Source organism: Centruroides sculpturatus, unplaced genomic scaffold (genome assembly GCF_000671375.1).
Source record: "Centruroides sculpturatus isolate CEXI.00-Female unplaced genomic scaffold, Cexi_2.0 scaffold4652, whole genome shotgun sequence".
Classification (NCBI taxonomy): Eukaryota; Metazoa; Arthropoda; class Arachnida; order Scorpiones; family Buthidae; genus Centruroides; species Centruroides sculpturatus.
Genome location: NW_019388737.1, coordinates 1 through 6,115, shown reverse-complemented (window position 1 = coordinate 6,115; position 6,115 = coordinate 1). Strand labels below are relative to the sequence as shown.

The window sequence follows — 6,115 nt, the reverse complement described above, 5'->3', positions numbered from 1 at the left end:
AAATACCGTAAATCTTAATAACAATCAAGATCTTCATTAAGTTCAACCTTATTCCAGATATGAGACATAATACTCCGCCTCAACCTCCCCACTCCTATGACCTTTAATCACCAAAATTTAATAGCACCGATCTCCCTAATATGTGAGAAAGTTTTCTGCGAAATTTCAGAAATTTTTGACAAAAGACACAGGAGTTAATTAATTAAGCAAGCTTCAAAGTCGGTGAAGGGAATTGTGGCACACGCACACACTAACATTCATACAAACTGAAAAAACTCCCTAAATTATTTTTTCGTTTCTCGGCGTTTGAAGGTTTCTGAGTCCAAAAAATGCGGAGGGGTCTTTTTTGACCGATCGACTTACTTTCCTCTGTTATATGTAATAGGCGAGAAGGTAAATACTGTAGTTTTGTTCTTCGTTACAAGTGTCAGCTTTATATTGCGCATTACACCAGATTAATTCGTATTACTTATACATCAAATCTCTTGATNTTAGCGTTTACGTACTAAAAGTATAGTGAATGGTCCGTGTCTTCAAATTTTAACTGTTGATCCTTGTTTGCGAATATGGTCGTAAGAAACACAGAGTAAAATTCAAAGACTTCGTACTAAGTTATGGAAACTGATAAAATAAATTTCATATAAAATTGATGTAACTTATTTCGCTGGAAATTTCGTAAGTTTTTTTTTCATGATTTTCAAATAATGTAGTATATATTTTTAATATGTATCACTTCGACATAGCTGAAAATATATATTACTTTTAAATAATTTAATGTGTATACTTTTAAAGTAGATATTAATGCAATGCTGAAAATTTAAATTATTTTAAATTAAAAAACCCAACAAAGAGTTGCTTATCTTTCCCTGCCAAATCATTTAAAATTGCGTGTGGCGCCATGATATTTTATTTTAAAAACCTTTTATATTATTAATTATTATAAAATTTGAATAAGTTTAATTTTTTGGGTAGTGATGAGTTTTATATATAAAAAAAATTTAAAATACCGTAAATCTTAATAACAATCAAGATCTTCATTAAGTTCAACCTTATTCCAGATATGAGACATAATACTCCGCCTCAACCTCCCCACTCCTATGACCTTTAATCACCAAAATTTAATAGCACCGATCTCCCTAATATGTGAGAAAGTTTTCTGCGAAATTTCAGAAATTTTTGACAAAAGACACAGGAGTTAATTAATTAAGCAAGCTTCAAAGTCGGTGAAGGGAATTGTGGCACACGCACACACTAACATTCATACAAACTGAAAAAACTCCCTAAATTATTTTTTCGTTTCTCGGCGTTTGAAGGTTTCTGAGTCCAAAAAATGCGGAGGGGTCTTTTTTGACCGATCGACTTACTTTCCTCTGTTATATGTAATAGGCGAGAAGGTAAATACTGTAGTTTTGTTCTTCGTTACAAGTGTCAGCTTTATATTGCGCATTACACCAGATTAATTCGTATTACTTATACATCAAATCTCTTGATCAACTTTCTGTATTTGTAGTCAAGTGTACAAATAGTTACAAAATGCATAATTCGAATTATCCGGTCGTCTTTATCTAATACTTAAAGCTGTATAAACTATAAATTCTATTGAATAACATGTTGTAAACGTATCGTAAGTGATAAGTCTATACGTTACATAAATAACCTATTTAATATCAATTAGCATATCTGAAACTGAACATAGTAGCGGAAAGGTGTTCCTTCACCTTCGTCCGTATCCTTATTCCATTTATGAAAATATACAACAACGCTATCCGATGTTATATTTGTAATTGTTACGTTTGATTTTAACACGGGATAACCTAAAAGAAGAAAGAAAATATAAATATATTCCATTTATCTAAATTTGTACTGTATTTTTCTATAAATACGTTATCTTAGATTATGTGAAATTATTCGAAGAAGGTAAATAAAATCAATGGAAAATCAACAAAAGAATTGCTTTTACTACGTCCTGTTTTCTCCGGAAATGTCCTTTTTAAATGTAGAATGTTCGTCTCAGAGTTCATTATAAAAATTATAATGAAACAGGAAAACCAAAAACAAGAACAAGACTGAAAATGTATTTCATTCTTTCGTTTATAGAACAAAACATAATAGTTGAAAATTTATATTATACTACTATTTAAAATCAAAACATTCTTGACTTATTCCGAAACCGTGTCCTCTTTTTATTATTCTTTACTTACAGCCGGCAATTGACTCCCAGACTATACATGACGAAATTTGACCTCGAATATTTCAGTCCATAGATCGAATATCAAAATTCTGTCTACGTCAAGACATCGACATTATCCAGTTGTACTGTACAGTACACATTTGCAAAAATCGCTTTTAAATGTTGCGCGGTTGCTTTAAATTTGGATTACGAATAAAACACTTTCTGACATATTAAGAGCTTCGCTCAATGAATAATAAAACTCTTGGCTAAAGAATTCTTATATGTATCTATATACATATATATAAATTTATAATATTTGTACGTTTAAAATACTCATGAAAGCATCCGACATTGATATGAGAAAACAACGAAGATTCTGTCAGGGAATAAATATTTTGTTAATGCCGGATAATGGCTTGTGGTGAACATTGAATTTTGAAATGCCTAGTGATAATATATAAAATATTGAATTTATTTTCAAGACATTATGAATTATGTCATATATAATAATTCATCTCTAACGGTTTCGGTGCTGATCATTATGAACGTTAGTGAGCAAAAGAGAGAAATGAGAAGCCACGATCTGCAGTAATAGCTCAGTTATGATTCCTTTCAGCACTAAAAACATACCGTAGCGCAGTGTCATTTCAAATTTTGAATAATTCATTTTTAAAATCACAAATATAATTATTAGAGTTCTGAAAAGTCTAAAGATTTTTTTTCTTTTACATGTAACGATTACATTTTATTTTGTAAATGATCCTATATATGTTTTTCGTTACAATCAAAATATGCTAGTAATATGCTTATTTTAAAAACGGAATATATTTGATTAAACTCACTTATTTGGCACATAGCGCCATGCCATCCTGATTTACATCCACCAATACATGTTCCATTAAAAGGGTTGCAAGTTGTATAACAGTTCTGAGGACAATTTTGTAGGCAATTCACTCCATACCGTCCATTCTCACAGACTGAAAAATAAATATACATAAAACATTTACATTATATTTGTATATGTGTATCATTTCTAAATGAAAATAATTTGTATACTCCTACAAATAGATAATTAGGATTTCACTGTTAATTTTTGAATTAATCGCCTTTCGATTTAATTACATGAACTAAGAATATGATGTTATAAATTTTGTTTTCAATAGAAAATTTCATAATATCAAATTCATTTATTATGCTGAAAATATAAGATTTATATTTAATTTTGTAAATTACGTGTAAATGGAAGAAATTGATAAAAGACACTCGCAGTAGGTGTCTTACACCGACCCTGAATAATGTTATCGACATGTCCTTCAAGATTATTAAATCCGATAAAATAGCCAAAGAAATCCATAATGCGTTTTTCGGATACAGGGAGACATTGATTACGCTCTTGGATATTGAGTTGTTGTAGGATCGAATGTGTTGTCTGTCGTTGCTTCAGGAGCTGCGATTCGTCCTTCAATAGAATATTTCAAAAACCTCAACGCATTTACGATATTCGCCACTGAACACAAGTCGTGGGTTCACACCTCGCCAACGGGCTGACCACGTGGAGTTTTCCGGGTTTTCTTCATTTAAGTAGCATCTAAACAGACCATTTTCCCATAAAAAACCTCCCAAAAGGCTTCTCCCGTCGGTAGATCGCCCACGTGCCACGTTTCCGTAACCAAGCAAACCAAATCATAATTATATACAGTATTTTATGAAACAAACATTATACCGATATGTAATACTTACTTTCATTGCAAAATGGGAGAAGGTATCCACTTAAACAGGAACATCCATATGGGTCGGGCAGACAAAAAAGGATTTCAGAACAGTCTATCACATTTCCAAATTTATCGTAACATTGCTGGTTACAATGTTTTCCAAAATAATGTGCTGGACAGGCTGATAAATGGAAATATAAGATTCAGTATTAAAAACTCATAGTTATATTTGAGCCTTGTTTGAAAGTGGAATAAGTCCATTCATAATAATCAATAATTGAAATAACTTTCTTTAAAGTCTTTATAACAGATAATAGTTAATGTCCTAAGAACACAACGTAATAAACAAGATAACGGTGTTACTGCTCAGATGAAGTGATGAGAAGTTCTTTTCCTCATTCCATTTAGTTTTCTTTCGCAAGATTTTAGAGCATTATAAGCAATTATATACTGCCTAGGACTATTACAATGTAATAGAGAATTGCAGGAATAAAAATAACTTCCTTTTGTATAAAATAAAACGAGAAGATTTTGTCTGAACTAAAGAAGAAGCACTGTCAAAGAGGGAAAAATACAGACAGGAAAATTATGAATTGGCTGATAATTTGCTTGATGAAGTTTAAATGGAAAGAACCTTATAACATTTTCTACAAACTTCTGTGGAAAAATATGCACAATTTAAACTTCTTGATTTATTTTAAAAACAAGGAAGGCCTAAAAATTTTAGCATAATTACTGTTACCACCCTACACAACTTCAAGACCTATAACAAGAGAGAAATATAATCGTGTGACGAGTTTACTGCCTTACATGCCTCCTATTGAACAAAATTACTTCACTGTGCTAAGTGTAAAAAAACAATAAGATTGAAATATAATTAATTTATTATTAGTTATCTTAATAAAGTACTTTTCATAGTTGTTCATTTATAAATTCTAATATAACTAATTTTGTAAAGTCGATTATCGTTATTTTAAATTATTATTTCTTACATAAAAAATACACTTCAGAAAAGCCAAGTTGAATTAAAATATAAATTTAAAATTGTTATTGTTTATATTTTTCAGAATTTGTTATCATTGAAAGTGGTATAAGTCGATTTGTAGTTTTAAAAAGTCTTTTATTTTCTTTAACAATTTTATTAATTATTATTAAATAATAAAATTTAACCAGTTTATACTTTTAAAACATTTACCGAATTTATTAACGTTAGCCAATATTTTTTAGTTGATTCAAACGCAAAACGTTAAATATCTCAAAGTATGAATAAATGGACTTAAGAACAACGTCTCATTTCTAGAAATGTATGTAAATTTTAAAATTTATGGCGCGATAAGGACAGGACTTTCCTGATTCATTCGTGTATTTTAGCATTTAACTGCGCAGAAAAATTTTAGACTAAAAGAAGACTAACTTTTAGATCAGTTAGATAATTTCTTTCTCATTTACTGAAAACTTGTTGATCTTCAAATCTTCATTATAAAGCCTATTGAAATTTTGAAGTATCATTTTTGCATCTCACAATTTTTCCACCATTATTCAAGCAGCAATAAACACTATACTTAACTAAAATGAATAAAAGTGGAGGACATCGCGTGACTTTGTCGTATCGCGATATAATTGAGGAAGAGCCGGAAGGAAAGAAGCGATACCTGCAATTATTAGGTTAGAAGAAGCGATCATTGTATAGTACCCGACTGTCGTGGACGGGGGAACTTTGCACTTCCTGCCACAAAAGAAGCTATGCTCGTACCTGCATGCCATGGGACGACGATCTGTGTACGGAGACGATGCTGTAATGCTGTTTATATTTTTCCGTTAAATTCCGTTAGGTGCGCTCGTCGCAACAGAAGACACGAACATTGTCACTATAATATCTTTATAAACGTCGAGTAATGCAAAGAATTCAGTTTTTTTTCTTTATTCTTTACGTATAGATGTTAATGTTTGGGACCGGATTTTGTTTACCCTCTTTCAAGCTTAACTCGTGCGCTTAACTTCGAAAATTTTTAAAGCTTTGCAGGAAGGTTTGTGTATTAGAAAGATTCGTGCTATTAAATTTTGGTGGTTTAAAGTCGATGGAGTGGAGAGATAAAGGGAGTCGTGTGTCATATCTCCAGTAGGATCGGATTTAATGACAATTTTACTCGTTATTTACTCGTTATTAGCATTTCCAACTATTTTATTTTATTTATTTATTTATTTATTATTTTTTTTATAAAACCCACTT

General features: G+C 30.7%; 1 long non-coding RNA gene across 1 annotated transcript; it reads right to left on the bottom strand.

Annotated features, from left to right (window-relative positions):
- Nucleotides 1-1,021: 1,021 nt before the first annotated feature.
- On the bottom strand, nucleotides 1,022-4,649 carry LOC111617066. The gene is made up of 3 exons (XR_002755371.1): nucleotides 3,914-4,649; nucleotides 3,016-3,150; nucleotides 1,022-1,814 (listed from the first exon to the last, which is right to left on the bottom strand). It is a non-coding gene; the product is annotated as an uncharacterized LOC111617066 (long non-coding RNA).
- Nucleotides 4,650-6,115: the final 1,466 nt, after the last annotated feature.